At 38.5% G+C, this 21,476-nt stretch overlaps 1 protein-coding gene and 1 pseudogene across 2 annotated transcripts in view; one reads left to right on the top strand and one right to left on the bottom strand.

Moving 5' to 3' along the window:
* The window catches only part of LSAMP (limbic system associated membrane protein), a 646,514-nt gene that overhangs the window by 389,732 nt on the left and 235,306 nt on the right, over positions 1-21,476 (top strand). The window lies entirely within an intron of this gene.
* Positions 14,486-15,509, bottom strand: LOC124526994 (glyceraldehyde-3-phosphate dehydrogenase-like; annotated as a pseudogene).

Consider the following 21,476-nt stretch of genomic DNA (forward strand, 5'->3'; position numbering starts at 1 on the left):
TTCCTCCGTCTGCTCCCGTCTCCCAAACCAGGGCCTTTGAGCTCTGCTCCTCATCTAATCTGTGCCTCCCTACCTAACGACATCCACTAATGTGCGCTAACAGATGTCTGAGGGAAAATTAGCTGTGGTGTCCAAATCAATTAGACCAGAGTTGCTGTGTAGGAACAATTGCTCTGTAGGCTGTGTGGGCTGTATTTTTTTTCCTGTTTCTTATTTTCCAAAGGTGAAGTCATGTAGCCCAAGCTGAGATTCCCTGCTCCCTATTTTCCACTTCCAGGCAGTCTACCTCAATGCTTAATGGGTTCTGATTGGACAACCAGATGGAGATGCCTCTACCAGGTGCAGGCTCCCAGCAACCAAGTTAAGAATAGGAGGGCTGTATTTGCCCCAAAGGCAATGCAGCCCAGAATAAGAGCCATACGAGCTTCAAAAATACAGCTTTGGAATGTGTTTTAAATTCTAAGAAATGTTATGTTAGTGGGGTTGCCTTATACGACTCTTTAGAGAAAGACTCCATATGGATGAAGAATGGCTTGAGTAGCAAACACACCTACTTAGCCCATCAAAAGGGGTTTCTCTCTCCCATTTCCTTATACAAGGGTCAAATCCATCAAGAGTATGAGTAAGTGGATAAAAAGAGCTCTCCTCTGAAGTTAGACAGGCCTAGACTCTGACTCTGTATCCTGTGGGACTTTGGGAAGCCCTAAACTGGAGCCTTGGTTTTTGTTTGTTGGTTTGTTTGTTTGTTTTCCTCCTGAGAGTGATGCTGTTTACTTTGCAGCATGGTTAATCTCTCTGAACCTCAGTTTAATTTTGTGTGAAGTGGGTATAATAATAATAACCTACATTGCAAGAACAACCTGGTAATTAAATAAGACATTCTTAGAACAAGGCTTGCTCTTATATGCATGCTTGATAAATGATAGCCATGTGAGCATCATCTTTTCCATTATGCTTCTCAGAAACGCTGAAGCAATATTCAATTTGTGCAGAATTCCTACCTTTTGTACTTTTTAAAAACCTCCTCCCCACAAACAAGCATTCTGAACTGTCTGTGGCTTTACACTTTTTTTCTCTTATGTTACTCTATTCTCATATTCTCCCAGGTATGCCATCTCTTCCCGAACTATGGTCACCAAACCCCTACCGCTACTGCCTTCATTCTGTAATTGTTTTCCGCCAGTGCCCAGGACACACTCGCTGTGATTGTCTATGTACTTCTGTATTGTGAAAATAGACACCGGTTCCCAAAATAGAATCAAATGTAATAATACAAATTAATAAAGAAATGCTAAAGAGAATGAAGGGCAATATTTGGAGGCAGCTGTAGAAAGAAGTTCAATTTTCTATTATTGTATGTGTTCACATTTGGAGTTTCATCTTGCTTAGGCTAGAAAATTCTTTAACATAATTAATAACTGCCTTTATGCTGTGCATAATCTTTCTATATTCCATCACTTATTTATGTATTCCATTTTAAAACTAGGAACCTTTGTGAAGCCCTCTTCAGGCAATCTCTGTATATGGAATGATCCTATATCCAAGAACCTCTGACATTTACGCTAAAGCTTTTTTAGAATTGGCAGCCTGTCTTTTTTTTTTTTTTCTTCCATCTGGGCATGTAATCACTACAGGGCATTTACTCTTTCAGGGGCAATTTCTACTGTTAAGGGGAAACAGAAAGAAATGCAGTCTGAGCCTTGCAGGCTCACCTCCTGTCCTATACACACAGGTTTTCTTCTCATGACCCTCCAGTGCTTCTCTCTGGATCTGGCCAACCAGTGTTATAAGAGTTGAGGATTTTGATAAGTGAATAACCTCTCGATCAGAAAGTAGTGGGTTTGTTTTATCTTTTAAAAATTGCTTGTTTTGTTTTGGATTAGGGTTTGGAGTTTTTGTTGTTGTTTTTTAAGTAGAATTACGTTTCTACTTTGGGTTACTAGCTGTGGCTCAGAAATAGGGAGCTGCCAGACTCCCCATCTCAGTCTGTCCCCATTTTGTGCATGAAGCAGTTCCCCATGAACACACAAATATCACACTCAGCTCTGTCAGATCAGCTTCATGGCCACATTTATCAAAATTATCCCAGAGTCCCTTGCAGAGGCGAATATTAATAGGGTTCATTTAAAACCAAGAGTGTTACTAATGCCTTTTTCTATGTGCTAAATGGGAGGAAACAAGAATTACACAAACAACAACAACAAAAAAGGCAGGGTTGTTAGAATAGTTAATAAGGCGAGGTGAAATCTTTGGGCAAGGGGAAATAACGCTGAGCTTTCAGAAATCTTGATACATCAATTTACATATTATTATTCCCATTGCTTTCCATCCAGAAAGCAGACAGCATTTCTCTCAGTACACAACACACTGCCAGGTAATCAGCCTGGAGTATTTCCCCTGAGAACATTTTGTCTGTCCATGTATGTAAAGAATTCTTACTTTGTGATACTGAAATATATGGGGAATAATGTTACCTTTGCCCTAAGTTAGTAAAGAAGGATCAGGGAAATAAAGTAGAGGAATCTATGAAAGGGTAGGTGGAAAAACATTAAGAATGGATTATTTCCATTTTGTCTCCAATCATACAGTGCCATTTGCACACAGGCCAGCTGTTATTGGCAGGTCTGCTTTGCATAGCAGCAAGCTAACATAGTGGTGTTCCTGGTAAGTTTTGTTGGATAGTATTTCACGCTGTGATGCTGCTTCATTGCCAGGAAATGCCATTTTGTTGCCTGGTGCTGAGATGACATCTGCTTTGAGTTAGGTAGATAGTGGCATCACTCCTCCCTCAAGCAGAGTAGAGAATCAGAAGCACCTTTTCATGTCTGTTGGCATTAAACTGACTTTAATAATTATGTGTTTTGGCCTGCCAGAACCATCATGGTTCACATTCTACATGGAGAAAGGTGAACTTCTGCAAGAACCTGAATTAGAATTTTTTAATTAATTAATTTTTAAAAAGGAAAACAGTATCTAGATATGGATCTTTAAAAAGTAATGGTAATAGGTAAAATTATCCCTTATCATTTTTTTTTAATTTTTTTTTCAACGTTGATTTATTTTTGGGACAGAGAGAGACAGAGCATGAACGGGGGAGGGGCAGAGAGAGAGGGAGACACAGAATCGGAAACAGGCTCCAGGCTCCGAGCCATCAGCCCAGAGCCTGACGCGGGGCTCGAACTCACGGACCGCGAGATCGTGACCTGGCTGAAGTCGGACGCTTAACCGACTGCGCCACCCAGGCGCCCCCCTTATCATTTTTTAATTAACTGGAGCAACATCCCAAGGAATGAAATTAATCTGCCTTATGGAGCTGTTTAAGAACCCGATCCCATAGTTAATTTTACTCTCAGACTAGAGACACAAGAGTAATTTGATTTCATGGTCAAACTCTCTATTGGGGAAGCTGCCATTGTCTTTGAGAAAAATGGGTCATGCCATCTATATTTACCAGTAACATGGTAAGTCATTGTCCTTTTTTAGTCTATCCAACACAACCGTCTACAGCAGTTATTCTCAACCAAAGGTGGTTTTGCCCCCAAGGGATATTTGGCAACATCTGAAGATATTTTTGATTGTTACAACTGGCCATAGGATGGGGGAAGGAAGAGCTACTGGTATGTGGTGGCTAGTGGCTAGGGGTGTTGCTTAATATTCTATATATACATAAGACAATTCTCATAAAAAAAGATTTATCCAGCCCATAATATCAGTAGTGCCAATATTGAGAAGCCATGCACTAGAAAGATGTTTATAAAGGTATAAAATTTCCAAACATATAAGGAATAGACTGAGACATTGGATCATTACCCTCCTGGAGCTTCTAGCAGGGGAACATAGCTATTTCTGTAACACTAACAGAAGGATTACCTTCCTTGTTCTATAAGATCATCCTTTGGTAACAAGCATTCATCTCTGAGAGACAGACAGACTGGATAAGAGAGAAAGGAACATATTGTCAGGTCAATTGACTCAAAGTTTATTAATAGACTGCCAAATGCCTATAGAGAATAAAGAGTAGGGGTTAAGAGTACAGAGTCTTAAAATAGAAATTAGCAGACCTAGGAGTCTAACCCAGGTTAACTATGTAACACAGTTTCCTCATCTATAAAATGGAAATATTAATGGTACTTATCTCCTAGAAGGGTAAAGAGGATTCAATGAATTAATATGTGCAAAATACTTAGTAAGTGCTTGATAAATGTTAGATATTGTTCATATTACTTAACATTTTCTCATAGCAGGAACATAAGAATAGGTGATCCTAATGACACCTGAAACCGTAAAAATCCTAGAAGAAAACACAAGCAGTAATTTCTCTGAGATCAGTCATAACAATATTTTTCAGATTTCTCTCCTAAGGCAAAAGAAACAAAGACAATAACAAACTATTGGGACTACATCAAAATTAAAAGCTTTTGCACAGCGAAGGAAATCATCAACAAAACAAAAAGGCAACCTACTGAATGGGAGAAGTTATTTGCAAATGATATATCTGATAAGGGGTTAATATCCAAAATAACTACAGGATTATGTACCTCAACACCAAAAAAGCAAACAATTTGCTTAAAAAATGCACAGAGGACTTGAATAGACATTTTTCCAAAGAAGACCTACTGATGGCCAAGAGACACATGAAAAGATGTTCGACATCACTCATAGTAAGGGAAATACAAATAAAAACCACAGTAGATATCACCTTAAATCTGTCAGAATGGCTAGAATCAAGAAGACAAGAAACAAAAAGTATTGGCAAAGATGTGGAGAAAAATGACGCCTTGTGCACTATTGGTGAGGATGTGATTAGTACAGCCACTGTAGAAAACAATATACAAGTTCCTCAAAAACTTAGAAATACCATATGATCCAATAATTCCACCATCAGGTATTTATCCAGGGAAAACACTAACTCAAAAAGATATATACACTCCTATGCTCTTTGCAGCATTATTTACAATAGCCAAGACACGAAGGCAACCTATGTGCCCATCAATAGATTAATCAATAAGGAAAATGTGATTCACACACAATGGATTATTACACAACCATGAAAAGGGTGAGACTGTGCCATCTGAAACAACATGGATAGATCTAGAGTATATTATGCTGAGTGAAACTCTGAGGACCTTGATTTCACAAAAAAAAAGAGACAAATTGGAGATAGAGGTGTTTCATCCATTTGCAGCTAAACCTAGGACAAGCGTGTTTGATACATTGATGTTTATTGCCAGGCAACTGTGTAATTAAAAAATCTCTTATTGTTATATGCTCTACCTTTGATTATTTTTTTAGGATCAGTTTACCACTTTGTTGAGTAGCAAAGGCCTTAAATACCATGTGAACATCAAAAAGACAAGAAATAACAAGTTCTGACCCTGATATGGGGAAAAAGAAACTCATGTGCACTGTTAGTGAGATTATAAATGGTACAGTCATAATGGAAAAGAGTATAGAAAGTTCCTCAAATAATTAAAAATAGAACTGACATCTCTTTTGCTATGATCTGAATAGGACAGTGCTAGAAACTGAATAAATTCATTGAAATGTCAAAAGACATACATACACACACACACACACACACACACACACACCATGTGACCTACTTTACTCCAGACACTTTAGAGTCTCCAAAATGATCTCATGGGAGATCCTACTATGATCTTCTCCATCTGTACCATAAGTGTTCAAAAGAGTATTATTATTATTATGTTATTATTAATAATAATAATAGCTGATTTGAGTGCTTTCATGGCCTTTTGAGGAATTGCTAAGATAGTTAATAATGATGGAAACACAGGTCTTCAAAGGACCAATCAATATAATAAGAACAGTGGATACAAAAATAAACAAGTGTTGGCATGTATGTCATGTACATTTCAAGGTTATGTGTGCTTTAATGTGAAGGGGAAATGAATGGATGGATTTTTGTCCAGATGAGCTGCACCCAGGAAGCAGTCATTTCTCCTTGCTTATCTGAAGCAGAGAGTTGGAAGACAAATTGCTCTCATCAACCTCTCTCTTCTGAATTCTTCTTCTCTGATCTGCATCTCTTAAGTCCCATCCTGGCAGCAAAAAAAGGCTTTGAATTCTGTGCTATTTGTAGAAATGCTACAGTGAGGTCAGAATGACAGTGTTTTGCCAGAGTTCCCCTCCCCTCAGTTTGAGTTTCCAAAGGTAAGACAAAACCATCCATACCCAACACACATTTGCTTTCTCTTTGGGTATGTTGTTCCACTGCACTAACTTCAGCAATTTCCATTTCCTTCTTTTTAATTCCACTCCCAATGAGCAGAGAAGGACACCAGGACAATTTTTTTTTCCAAAAAGAAGCAGGGTAAAGAGTTACTATTACCTGGAGCATAGGGACTCAAGATGAGGCAGAGCTTTGGTGATGTACATTGAGGGCAAAAGGGAGGACTTTGAAAGGTGAACCTTACAGAGACAAGCTGGTCATTGAAAACTAAATTGCCAACTTGCCTCCAGTGAACAAATGCACCTGCCATTCGTAATGCAGCCAATTTGCTGTTTCTACTTTTATCTCTCTCATGCAGCAGGCTCCAAACTCTCAAAGGTTTTCTTGTGCCTCTTTTTGTGATGCCCATACCATCAGGACTGTTAGATAGAGGCTGCTATGAATGCATTTTATTCCCACCTTCTCTCCCACTCATTGCGTTAAAATAAATTGAGACAGTAATATTCATAAAAGAAGTAAAGTTCTAAGGAGCAACAGCTCTTCCTCCAAACTCTAATGCTACTGGAAACTGTCCAGCTTTTCAGGATGGTGCATGGCGTCTACATAAAATGCAGACACTGGAACCTAGCCACCAAGGAAGAGATGCTCTGTGCTGTGAACACATTACTTAGGCATGAAGTAATGCTCTTAATCCCATTCTCCAATTGTGAATAATAGTTTCTGGAGAAAGACTTCGTTTGAAGAGTGAAATTTCACAAGCAAGGTCTCATCCTCAAAACATTTTTTCCATGTGCGGAAATGTTTGATAATGAATGATCATCAGGTGACTCTTTTTAATTACCTAAACAGGAGGAAGAAATACCATCTTTCCATAAAAAGGATTCAGAGTGACAAATGTAGATTTGCTTATTTGAAAACATCCAGTTCAATCATTTCCAAAAGATTTAATTATTTCAACATGTATTGTTCAGTTTTCACAATAGCTTACATTGCTCAACCCCAAAAGACGCTTCCAGTTACAGCCTTCTAATTCTCTACAACTGGTTCTCTGAAGGCACCTCTATACATTTAAATATAGGCCATTTCATACCCTGACAGGAAATAAAGACCTTGGAACTGCATCAAATTAAACTTTTTTTTCCACTCTTGCATGAAATCCTGAAGTAATATGTGAAATATTCTAATGCTGCCTTAAGGTTGGTATTTTAATTGCATAGAAGAGAAATTATTCAATTATGGTTTTTCCAATCAACTATAACTCTAACCCAATATAAGGGAAGATCTCGATCATTAGTCTTATGGGGAAAATGAAAAGCATTTGTGTAAAAGTTCTGTTCTGGTGCCCTCCCCTCCCTTGCCTTTGTGACTTACACTTCTGTATCTTACTTTAGACCTACCAAATGAATTGCCTTCAATTAAAATTAGCAGTGCTGAGCAATTGTAGTATACATCTCAGAAGGGGAGCTGGCCTTTAACTCATCTGAGAGCAAACACATTAGAAATAGAAAGCGTTTAGTGTTATCACACTATTGAAGAAATAAATACCATCGAGATGCTTTAGTCTACTCTTCAGAGAAATCACAGATTAAAGTAGATAGAAGTTACTGATCATCATTACCTCCTAAAAATATATTTCCAGAGAGAAATCTTCTGTCTTCCTCTCATTCATTCATTCATTCATTCACTTATTCCCTCTTGTATTCCAAAAAATATTTTAAACCACTGTCCCCAACATTCCAGTCAGGTGGCACTAACATGTTCAATGATCAACAACATTTATTATAAGCATATACTATATATTCCAGGGATCTAGTTAAATATTTCACAAACATTAATTATGTTGTTTAATACTTGACAGTCTTATTAAATAGGTTAAATGTCTCATTCTGAAGATGAGAAAACTGAGTCAAAGTTTTTCCCAAGATTTAACAGCTAGTAAATTGAGGAACTGGGATTGGATACTGGCCAGGGTTCAAAACCCAGTGTCTAATCACTAAATTATAAAATATATGTATATATATATATATATATATATATATATATATATATGTATGTATTGAAAGAGATGGTTCTTACTCTTATATGTCTTCAGACATTTCTGACTTATTCGTTTCATCAGAGCATTTGTCACTCTGACATCTTTGACATTAGACCCTTGACCTTTATATTCATGGGTACTGAGAAGCATTAGCTATAGAGCTGTGTTACTGAACTCAAGGAGCAGCCCTCCTTATTGATTTCTAAAGCTGTATCTCCCATAGAATAAGCTTAAACCATGGAAGTTGGGCAGAATCTTTTTATATAAGATACTATTGACCTATATACAAGATTAATCCTTAAGTCTCCAGTTAGTGTTACAACATGTGCTAGACCACATATAATTACAAAATCATGGGACATTTTCTAGAGCCTCACATGAAAATCAGTCCTGTTACCATACAGTCCTGAGTCAATTTTATCTTCCTTTTTTGCTGTCTGAAAAAAATTACTTAAAAGAAAATATCCTAAGCATATATACCCAATATACTTACCCTAAATGATTAAGTTAATCCTTACATTTATCCTGGAATCTAGAAAATTGGCATCTGTTATTTTTAGAGATGAATACACCGAGGTATAGAGAGATTTTTGTGGCCCGAGGGAGCCCTACTGGGAATGAGAGGAAGTAGGGAGCTCAAAATCTAGGTCCCCTTGAAGCCTTATATTTAGTGAATGGGCTGCTTTTAGATAACTCTGTTTACTTATGTGGGTCAGATCTTATTCTCTATTCAGAGTCACACATTTTCAGTATGTTCCCCTCACTATTATCCTGAAATTCTCCCTGGTTGGCCTTAAAAATAACTCATGTACTGGAAATATTTTCAGTGAAATTCCTTTATGTTTTTCTTATGAAGGAATGATTGTATAATAATGAGGCCTGCATAATGCTAAATATAGAACCCTTTCACTATGGGAAAGCTAAGGACAGACCCCACCCTTGTTAGAAACCTTATTTGTCCTGATAAAGTATGATTTTGTATTTAAGTAAGGGAATAAAACAGAGGGCTCTGAGTCCTTGCATTGATTATGTAACACAGTTTCCTTAAATAATTCTTGAGGCATTGTCCTCCTCCTCTAGCTGGGGGGAGGGGGAAAGAAAAAAAAACCCTGCAGGTATAAAAGATACCAAGACAGAGGGAAAGCCAAAAATATAACCTAAGACTCATGTATTTCCAGGCAGCTGTGCTATTTACTAGCAAGCATATGCAAATGGAGAGAAATTTGGTTATAGTACCTGGAGTACAAAATAAGCATTTTTAGTACAATATTTCCTCAGGCAATTTCTAGAAATATCTTATACTGTTCCATTATCTCTATAGTTGTGAATAGAGGTTGTGACTCTCTTGATGGGAAATGCCATTTTGCTAATTCAAATAATATTCCTTACACTGTATTTGCTTAGATTTTACAGAGCATTTGCTTTTCACACGGTGAATCTTATATATAAGATTATAAAATTCAAACTTGAGAGTGCCACATTTCTAGGATATATGATTTATGGGTCAGGGGTCTGGAAGCAGGTACCTCCAGGTTCTTAACACTAAAGGCTTACAATCAGAAGTAGGTGTGCAGGTAGGAAACTTTCTGAAAGGTGGCAAAGACAAAAACAAGGTACAGAATTAGGCCAGCATCCATTTCTGACCCTGCAGTATGGCTTTAGTACCACAGAGCAGAAGAGAGACTTATATGTGTCTTATAGATGAGGGCCAGTGTCAGACATGGAAGGCTACAGCTGGTCAAAAAATTTAAAAAAAACAAATGGATGAGTAGACTGCAAGATTAATTGTGTAGTCATTAGACATTGACAATCAAAGTCTTCACTGAATGGAAAAGGAGAGGATGTTCATTCAATAGCCATAATTCACAAAATGTGAAAGACCTCGAGAGAACATCATCCCCTTTCCAACTTCAGGACAGTACACTTCTAAATAAAGGTCATATTGTTTACTCTTCTTAATGATGTTTTGATCAGAGTAATCAATGCTAGCTGCCTTAGATATTGAGGACTCTTGTGGCTTATTTCTTCCTTATGAAGCCCAGTTCATAGCCCCTGCTACATAGCAGCTATGCCATCTGGACACATATCACCACAGTTGCCATCACGAAACAGGAAAGAGCTGGAGCAACATGCAAACATTTCTTGACGGCCAGGCCTAGATGTGGCTTACCTCACTTTCCTCAACATTTTATTGGCCCAAACCTAGTTTTATGGTCCTAAACTAACCACGGGAGCTTGGAAAATGTGGAGAAACACAGACACTTGCTGAGCATTAATAGCCTCCTCCACAACCTCCAATGACGTACTAGACAATGATTAGGGAATCCCATTCTAAAGAGCTCTGAATGCTATGAGCACACACATTCATGCCTCCAGGAAGCAGATGGAGTAAAGGATGAGATCCATGATGCCCTGACAACATGCAAATACAACTGACGTAAGACATGTCTGAGCAGACGGCTAGTTTGGAAGCCAAGGAGTAAATGTTGATGTGTTTGTCTTTTAGTTTTACATTGTGATATAGAGAATGTGGCATTTCAAATATTTTAATAAAGGTTGTTAAATAGAAGAGGGTCAATCTGCACGGGGAAATACACACATCCGTGTAAAGTATCTCTTCATTTCCCTGCTGCTTTTTCCTTCCCTTGACTAATTGCTACCATTTTAATGAAGCAGTTTGAAGTTCCCTTCATTCTAGTATAAGTGAAATGTTCCTATTACTCTCATTAGGATCTATAAACCAAGGTTTACTTTGAGTCGAACAGTTTAGCATCTGATTGAGTGACGGAGGAAGGTTATAAAGTTTTTAATGTGTGAATACTAGATTCAGGTGTCAGAAACAGAGTATGTAACAGTTATACACATGAATGTCCTAATCCCTAACGATGCTATCAACTACCAGCATAGCAGATTTCTGTTGGGCTGATAATTTTTCTTTTTTACAGTGTTTTAAGACACTCCAGAAACATTTGTAATAATTTACTCTACTTTGTAATTAGATTTAGTGATTAGAATCTTGCTCACTTACATAGCTGTTTTCCTTTAAATGAATGGCACCAGCTGGCTTATAGCTGAAACCTGATCTGACTCTCAAAACTATCAGAGGGGCCAGCATAAGGGAAAGCCTGATATGTTCTGGAGCTTCATGAAAAGTTAACAGAGGGAGATGTTTTATAATCTTTACATTCTTTTATATTTCTACTAACACATATATGTGTATCCACATGTTATGTACTATATACTATATATATATATATACACACTATACATATATATATACTATATACACTATATGTGTATGTATGCACACATATATAGGTTAAATATATTGGAGATTTTGAAGCTCAGCTACTCTGGGGATACATTCAATTTACAGGACATGGAAAGAGGCTGACATTACCTTCTCTCATATAACCTCTAAGCATTAGAGGAAGGAAGCTAAAAATTTGCAGTTTTGGCTTCAGCTGCTTGGGCTATTTTACCATCAAGAGAAATGTGATGAAGGTATAATTAATGGAAAAAAGCATTAGCAAAAGGCAAAGAGAGCAAAGTAATCACAAGTGGCTCTGAGTATTAATTGTTTCCATGTAATTTTACGCATGATATTGAAGATTCAGTTAAGTTATGCATTCACTCCCTTAGCATACACTTAGTGAGAAGCCACATCAGGGTAGGCACTGTGTTTTCAGGCCAGTGTGACAGGTGTGAGTCTGACTCGTGGAAATCAGAGATCCTTAAGGACAGTCTCTTAGGCCCGAATCATTGCCAAATGAGGTTAAGTGACTTGCCTGAAGCCAAAGAGAGGACAGGTAGAGTAACAGAGGGTGCACTTTCCCTTTCCCCGTGGAATAAAAAAGGGGCAATGTGGACTGAGAATCAAGAATACTTCTGATGGCCAACAGGCCTGATTCTCAGTCCATCTGGAGCTGTTTGGAGCTGATAAAAACCCAAGAATCCCACTCACTGCTTCAGCACGAGTCTCTGCCTCGTGTGGCCTATGGTTTGTTAAGAACAAAACAGCCATAAAGTCAGCTGCCTCCAGACAATTGAACGGTGGTGGACAAGAGGACTGACCAGGCCAGTGTGCCTCCAACTGCACGGCCACCGTGACCACTTCATAGTGTTGCCTGACCCAGGCTCTATGGGTAAGATGCTAGCCCTGCTGGCTCCCCGGGCAATATGAAATTCAGAACTGATGCAGAGCCAAATAGGAGAGATTCCTCCTGCCCCCCTCACTGACTGTGGCTGATTTGTACCCATTGTAAGTGATGTGTATAGTCTTTTCTTCCCAGCCTTGCCCTCTTTGCCCAGCATTTTTTCTTGATAAGAACTCAGAGTTTAACTCATGATTAAAAGCACCCCTTGTTGGAAGACAGGGTCAGCAGACACACTGTGTTGTATAAGCACGCGCGTTGTGAGAGGGAGACGAACAGAGTCACAGATGGCCGTGCTGCCTCAGAAATCCCTGGCCTGAGAGCTCCAGCCTCACAGCACATTCCCTGGAGACTGCTCTTGGGGAGGGAGGATTGATCTGTGCTCCTAAACAGAGGTGTTGTGCATGTTTATGTGTGAGACTGGAAGTCAGGTGGAGGATTTTGATAGCCAGTGTTTATTTCCTTAGGACATGGAAGTTTGAATAAAACATCATGGCAGGGTGCAGAAGCCAAAGCAGAAATCTTTGACATTTTCTCCATAACATGCCTAGGGCTTTGAACAAACAGTGGGGACCCGAGATGCCTCCGTGTCTAACTTCACATTTAGCTCAAGATTAATGAGACTCACCCCATTCAGGATTTATTTGTGGAAGCAGGGAAAGAGCATTCCTTCTCACCACCACCACCTGCCCCCTCTTGAGTTTTAAGAGAAGGGAGAGTGAAGAGAGACCCCATTTTGCATTGGCCAAATTGAGGGAGATTGGTCAAATTTATCTGCAATACAGGCAGTAAATGAGGCCTGTGAAGATGTCTCTACATTCCACTGTAAAAGTGTTCATGCTTTTGTAATTACAGATATAAATATTACCAGCATTTTTTTCATTATATCCTTTTAGCACTTTTAATGGATCGTCAACATGGTCAAAATATCCCATAACTGCATTAATGGCAAATATATCTATTTTATATATATATGTGTGTATATATATAATGGATATATATGTGCATATACATATATATAATGGATATATATTATATATATATATTATATATAATGAAATTGTGTAGAATATTATCCACATCCATTGAAATATGCTACCATGAACAAGAAAATAAAATGGACTCGCTGGCTTGAAGTTTATGCTAGTTGTGACAAAGTCAACTTGCTTTTAAATGTATATTGGTTTTCTCTCTTTTTTAAAAACAAATATATACATGGGGCACCTGGGTGGCTTGGTCGGTTGGGCGTCCGACTTCGGCTCAGGTCATGATCTCGCAGTTCGTGGGATCGAGCCCTGCATCAGACTCTGTGCTGACAGCTCAGAGCCTGGAGCCTGCTTCAGATTCTGTGTCTCTCTGTCTTTCTGCTCTTCCCCTGCTCACACTCTGTGTCTCCCTCTCTCTCTCAAAAATAAATAAACATTAATTTTTTTTAATTATGTATTTAAATTCAAGTTAGTTAACATACAGTATAGTATTGGTTTCAGGAGTAGAGCCCAGTGATTCAACATTTACTTATAATACCCAGTGCTCAATCCCAACAAGTGCCCTTCCTAATGACCCTCTCCCATTTAGCCCACCCCCATCTCCCCTCCAGCAACCCTGAATTTGTTCTCTATATTTAAGGGTCTCTTACGGTTTGTCTCCTTCTGTTTTTTATCTTATTTTTCCTTCCCTTCCCCTATGTTCATCTGTTTTATTTCTTAAATTCCACTTATGAGTGTAATCATATATTTGTCTTTATCTGACTGACTTACTTAGTATAATATTTTCTAGTGTATTATATATGCATATATATATGCACACACACACACACACATATGTATATCACATCTTTGTCCACTCATCAGCCGATGTACATTTGGGCTCATTCCATAATTTGGCTATTTTTTTTTTTTTTTGGCTGGATACAGTACACTTTATTGATGGCACATGGTAAGGTAGGGCTTCTCAAGGCCCTTCCCTTGTTCAAGGGTCTCTGGGATGGAAACTGGAGGTCAGGAGAGTGTATTGGGGAATGAGTTGGGGCAAGGAGTCCCCAGCAGATAAAGGCCTCTCTCTTCCTCTTGCTCTTACTGGGGCTGGTGGACCAGGGGGCTCTTACTCCTTGGAAGCCATGTGGACCATAAAGTCCACCACCTGGTTGCTGTAGCCAAATTCATTGTCATACCAGGAAATGAGCTTGATGAAGTGGTCATTGAGAGCAATGCTAGCCCATGTTGAAGGTGGAAGAGTGGGGGTGTCACATAGCCCAAGATGCCCTTGAGGGGACCCTATGATGCCTGCTTCACTACCTTCTTGATGTCATCATATTTGGCAGCTTTCTCCAGGCAGCAGGTCAGTTCCATGACAGATATGTTGGGTGTGGGGACACAGAAGGCCATGTCCGTGAGCTTCCCATTCAGCACAAGGATGACCTTGCCCACAGCCTTGGAAGCGCCAGTAGAAACAGGGATGATGTTCTGGACAGCCTCTCAGTCCTCATGCCACAGCTTCCCAAAGGGGCCATTCACAGTCTTCTGGTGGTGATGATGTCATGGACTGTGGTCATGAATCCCTCCACGATGCCAAAGTTGTCATGGATGACCATGGCCAGAGGGGCCAGGCAGTTGGTGGTGCAGGAGGCATTGCTGGCAATCCTGAGGGAGTTGTCACACTTCTCCTGGTTCACACCCATTAGAAACATGGGGGCATCAGCAGAAGGGGCAGAGATGATGACCCTCTTGGCTGCACCCTTCAAGTGAGCTCCAGCCTTGCTCATGGTGGTGATGACCCCAGTGGACTCCACAACATACTCAGCACCAGCATCACTCCATTTGATATTGGCAGGATCTCGCTCCTAGAAGATAGTGAAGGGCTTTCCATTGATGAGAAGTTTCCTGTTCTCAGCCTTGATTGTGCCATGGAATTTTCTGGGGGTGAAATCACACTGGAACATGGAAACCATGTAGTTGAGATCAATGATGGGGTCATTGATGGCAACAATGTCCACTTTGCCAGAATTAAAAGCAGTCTTGGTGACTAGGCTCCCAATACAGCCAAATCCATTGACTCAAGCCTTCACCACCATGTCTTGAGGACGCGGTTGGCACCGCACCAGAAGATACGACTGTCTGTCAAACAGGGAGGAGGAGAGTAATTTGGCTATTGTTGATAGCACTGCTATAAACATTGGGGTGCATGTGCCCCTTCAAGTCAGCATTTTTCTATCCTTTAGATGCATTATTTTTAAAAATACCTCAAAACCAGAAAGCCAAATTCTTTATTATTATTATTATTATTATTTTTATTAATTATTAGTTTTAGAGAGAGAAAGAGAGAATAAGCAGGGGAAAGAGGGGCAGAGGGAGAGGGCAAGAAAATCTTAAGCAGGCTCCATGGCCAGCAGAGCTCAATCCCACGACCCTGGGACCATGACCTGAGCAGAAATCAAGAGTCAGACGCTAAACCAACTGAGCTACCCAGGCACCCCCAAAAAGCCAAATTTTTAACCATGTAATAATTGAGCTAAAAAACTGAACTGAGTAATGCAGAGACAACAAACTTTGGTAAACCAGACTTCCAGGATCTCAACATAATCAGTGACATTTCCATCACTGTACTGAACACAAGTACCCACCTATCCAGACTTTCCTATTTGTAGTTGTGCCCTGGTCATCTTTGCAGCTGTTTAATTCAATCAATATACTAGCATCTCGTATCTTAGCAGTAGTTAATCTAGTCTTGAAATACCAAGATCTTCCTAGATCTTCTTGATCAGATGAACTGGTTATTAACTTGGTACTTTCTAGCTTTGTGACCTTGGCCAAAAGAATGAACCTTACTGAGTCTCAGTTATTCAACCAATATATGGGTGGGGGGGTGGTAGTAATAAAACTTGTCCAAGCCATCACATTGGGATAGGTGTAGATCAAATAAGGCAAGACATATATCAGAGTTTCATAAATTGTATAATGTTATACTACTTCATATTATTATTATTAATTATCTTTATTATTTTTATTATTTCTCTTCACTTTTCTGCTTGCTTATGTCTTTTTTCATTATTTAATGTTCCTTTGTCCCTCAAACAGAGGTCAAGGAAAGATAAAATGGAGACCTAACTCATATTCATCAACTCCAGGCTTTGTATTTCCTTCCTCCCCCAAATGCTGCATACCTATTTACCTCTCTGGAATTTTTAAGCCTACTTACAATGGCAGGAAGTATTCTGTTTCTCCTAGTTATATTTAACATTTTTGATAATTATTGTATTTCCTACCATTATATATAATTTTTGAAAAATTATAATTGGCATGAATGTATTAATTAATTCACAATGGTAACTCTGTTTAGAAGGAAATAATGTGAATACTCCATATTCAGTTCATAATTGTTCATGGTAAGCTTTGAACAAGGGCAATTCAAAGAAAGAAATTCTGAAAACCTCCTGTCAATCCTATTCTTTCTCTAAATATTCTATCTTCTGGGCCCTTGAGCAGTGGCAGGAAACAACTTTTATTATTTCCATTGTATTCAAGGTATGCTTTAGTTCACCCTAGTTGGTTTCTATTAGAATCTACCTCCTTCCCTACACGCAAAGAACACTATATGCCTTAAGCAACTAAAAAAAAAATAGAATTTAGGCTAGTAATATGGGCATGGAATCTTTAAGTTTAAGGGATTCTTACAAGCACCATATTTATTTCTACACATTTCTAATTCTCAAAATGGAATGAAGAAATGAGATGAACAGTAAACCATTTAAAAAATGTTAGTGTTAAGATTATTATTTTTTCAGTAACTTTTTACTGACACTTTTGTTGAAATAATAAAAACTGGCTGATCTAGGTCATAATTGTCATTGTTTTATCCTCTCCTCACCTCTGATCATGCCTAGCACAGTGTCTTTATATGTTATAGTCTTTCAATAAATGTTAATTTGTATTATTCCTAAACATAATAGACATAAGATTGGTCTCTGAACTCTTTATACTTCTATGTTCTTTTAACTTATAGTTTATTTCTCTCTCATTTAAAATTCCTCTTTTGGGGCACCTGGCTGGCTCAGTTGTAAGAGCATGTAACTCTTGATCTCAGGGTCATGAGTTCAAGCCCCACATTGGGCATAGAGATTACAAAAAAAAAAAAAAAAATCTAAATCCTGTGATCTTTCTTTTTATGCTTATTTATTTTGAGAGAGAGAGATGGAATGTGAGCAGGGGAGGGGCAGAGAGACAGGGAGACACAGAATCTGAAGCAGACTCCAGGCTCCGAGCTGTCAGAACAGAGACCAACACGGGGCAGTAACCCATGAACCGTGAGATCATGACCTGAGCTGAAGTCAGACACTTAATACTGAGCCACCCACGTGCCCCCTGTCCTCTTTTAATATATGGACTTATCTCTAATATTGTCTTATTGACTAAAGAATTCATCCATAAGGTACAGGCAATTTTTTTTCCCACATTTTTTAAAGAACACTAATGGAACACAGAAAAAAAATATATATATTGGCTGCACTGATGTATTTTGTAGCTTTTAGGATATGTCATGGTTTAGGGCTAAATCTTTACAGGCTTTTCATGGAATACAGAGAGGGTTCTTTAGTAGATGCCAGGAATACCACCTGAGTTTTGAGTGCAAAGAGAGAAAAGATGCACTTCTTTTTTCTCTGCTAGAGTCTGTGGGTGCCATTTCTGAGCCCTTGGAATTCACCCAGTTGCTATTTGCTACCCACCCTAGGTAGCCTGATATTTTTGAACTTCCCTCTGCTCGATACCCCCATTTCTGCCAGATAACAAAACCATCTGCTGTGGTTGGACAGTATCTAAAGACTATTCTGTAAGTACCAGAAATGATAAAGCTCTTTTGTGAGGTAAAGGGAAGAAAGCAGATTCATTCCTCCCATCGACTGATTAAATCAGCGTCTGGATGTTTTCCCAGATTAGCAAAAATAAATATCCAAACAGCTGGAATCAGGGTCTGGGAATATGAAATTTTGGAGGAGCTGCTGACTTGTTGAGTAACTGCAGCCTCAGTGAACAGAATCAGGATAGTTCCATTTGCTCTTATTTAGCAAGGCAATGACCTGTACACGAGAACAGCCATTTGACATCCCACAGAGTATACATATTGCTGAAGCAGCAATAATGGATGCCCTTAGCTGGTCATGAATGCAAATGCTGGTGCCTGAATATTTTGTCCCCTTTCGAAACCAGCCCACACACTTAGATTCCAGGGTAATTCTGAACTTTTAATAAATATAGAAAAATTCCAATGTAACGTACTTTCTATTTAGGTCTACTGGGAGCCTCAATCAGATGTAGATACCCATGCCACACATGTATCACCTTGGGTACACATCCACCACTAGGTGGTGTATAAGTGAGCTCATGGTATTTCTTTGTACAACGGCTACTGTGTTTGAGTTATTTAGAGCAGTCTGACCCAAATTAACACTCCCTTGTGATGTTGGCTACTGTCTGGATGTGTCATAGGGACTATTTTGGTGTAAGTCTGACTACCTGAGACAGTGACAGCAACTCATACAGCCCCTTGAGAATGTGATAATTTAGGGTTCAAAGGCCAAAGAGGAGGTCGTATCCAGCTTATTCCTTTGGCCAGCACAGTAAGATGGCAGCCGCATCTCAGAGGAGTATGTTAAGTGAGACTTCAGGCTCTAACTTTTAGTTACATGTATAATTCAAGAATTGCTCCTGCCTGATTACAGGAGGATGGCTTTTTCGTGACTGCACATTGTTTCAATATGTCATTTTCACAAGCTTCCTTGCTCCTATGTCTCTGACTTTACCACATTACCACTCATATGGTACTTGGCTTTGTTTTATATATACATTTTATCTTTTCCTCTAAATTGTTAGCATATTATCCCCCTTTCCTTAAGTTACTTTGTTCATCTTCTAATGCAAGCGTAAGTGCAGCATTTGTAATCACTCCTGGCAAAGAAATTTGAGTAACTGATATGTGTAATGAGTTTCTTCTACTTTAATATTCATCTGATACTCAAAGAAGCTATAGTTTCCACATTTTCCCTACTCACCCATGAAATTTGTGTTTAAAAGGAATCATGTTCCTGTAGAGCGCTCCTTTTCAAATACCTACTTCTGCGGCTGAATGTTTCTTGCTTTATAAATGGATTCTAGTAACAGTGAGAACTAATACTAGTGGAAAAGACACTATCATTGCTGGTTGTTTTATTTGGCCAGAGTTAAGGCTTTAGAGACTCAAATTACAGACACAAAACACCTGGCAACATCAGTTGTCTATAAGAACAACAAATAAAAGAAGACCTCTCTTTTACTGAGACCTACATTACAAATTATGTAACAGTGATAACATTTGATTTCGAGAGCTTTTCCTTAGGAGCCCAAGAGTTAAGCTTCTAAAACTTTTTTTTGTTTATGATTGTACACTTTCACATCTTTGTGTCGCTTTTTATTACAGGTATAAAATGTCTAGACATTGACTAAAGGGCTGAACATATTGGCATAGCTCTGCCCATTAGTAGATAAGAACTGGATACTTATCTTTGGAGTGACTTTCTGTTAAAGCCAATATTAATGATGAATTATGAATTAGAGTAATTACCTACACCTTCTGGCAATAATGGTGTCTGCAAAAATATAACTAGAATGCCATTAGCCATAGAAATGCATGAACTGTGTTATCATGTTATCTTAGGAAGAGTTAAGCCAACACTGCTTTATTAGCTGTATAATAGATAGCTACACCTCTAGAGTCCCTTACAGTTTAAAAAACAAGTTTACATGAATTATTTTATTTGTCCCTAACAACAATCCTGTAATATTAACTATTATCAACTTTGCACATTACTTTCAATTACCAGATGAGGAAACTAAGTCTCAGGGACATTTAAATAACTTGTCATTAATTTGTGTGTTTATTCATTCAAAACTCGTTAAGCACATAAAGTGTACCTCATGAGGAAAATTCAAAAGCAAATATCAGAGAATATGTGGTTGCCTTATGAGCCAGTGTCAGAGCAGGATCAAAATCCCTGGCTCTCAAACTGTGCTCCATTTTCCAATCCTATCATCCATTCTGGAACCTACCACACCATGAAGCACAACAAGCTTCACTGGCATTTTCAGAAGCAAAATGCTAGACTAGATGAATGTTTGATGTTTCACAAGATGTTATTAATATGTTATATCGTATATTTTTATTATTGTTGAATTTTTGGATCATGCGATTAAAACCAAGTGCTGCTTAAAAAACATCCTGTAGATTTCTGAACGCAATTCTTATATAGATACACTATAGGTTTCCAGTGTGTTACATGTGCAAAAAATAGGGTGTAAGCTTCTCTAGCCACACCAAAGAAGGTTAGAAATTGAAAAGTTGATAGTGTTATGTTTTTAACACCCCTTTACCACCATACACACAGTAATACATGCACCTTTCCCAAACTTCAAATAAGCAATAACTGATGAGACAAACTTAATAATTTGCACCATTAGGGATAACATTTTGAACTGAATACAAGTTGTAAATGCTAATTATTTGAGGTTAGATAAATGAACCAACTGACCACTTTTATCCCTTCCTCTGGAATTGATTTATTGTCCTTCTTCTGGCTGGTCAGTTAGGGACTAAAGACAAAGGTATTGAAACACTCACAGCTAGAATTAGATGTTCTTTCAAACCTACAATTATTTTGTGTAATGTGTAAAGCAATGTGTAATGACAGATAAGAGCCAATGCTATACATGCAACTCAGTTTGTTTTGTGGAAACCCAAAGGAGTACCCAAGCATAAATGACAATTTACCTCTATGAAAACGTCCCTCTTCAAAATTTCCCCTTATTATGACTACTTCCCAATTTGTAACAATTAGGATTCTTTGGCGTAAGCAACAGAAATTGACTGGCTAATTTGATGTAAAAAGTGGTGATTCTTTGGAAGAATATGGAATAGTTCCCAGGCTCAAAAGAAAAGCAGAAAATATCACCTTGGAAGGCACAGAAGCCATGCATCTCCAGGGATGCAAGTTGCAGACAGTAGTGAAAAATAATAGTCCTTTCAGGTGGCTGCCCTTTCATGATATGTATTAGCTAACTATTGCTGC

Source organism: Lynx rufus, unplaced genomic scaffold (genome assembly GCF_022079265.1).
Source record: "Lynx rufus isolate CCGP_SWC_20201006 ecotype Redwood Valley unplaced genomic scaffold, mLynRuf1.p SCAF_5, whole genome shotgun sequence".
Lineage (NCBI taxonomy): Eukaryota > Metazoa > Chordata > Mammalia > Carnivora > Felidae > Lynx > Lynx rufus.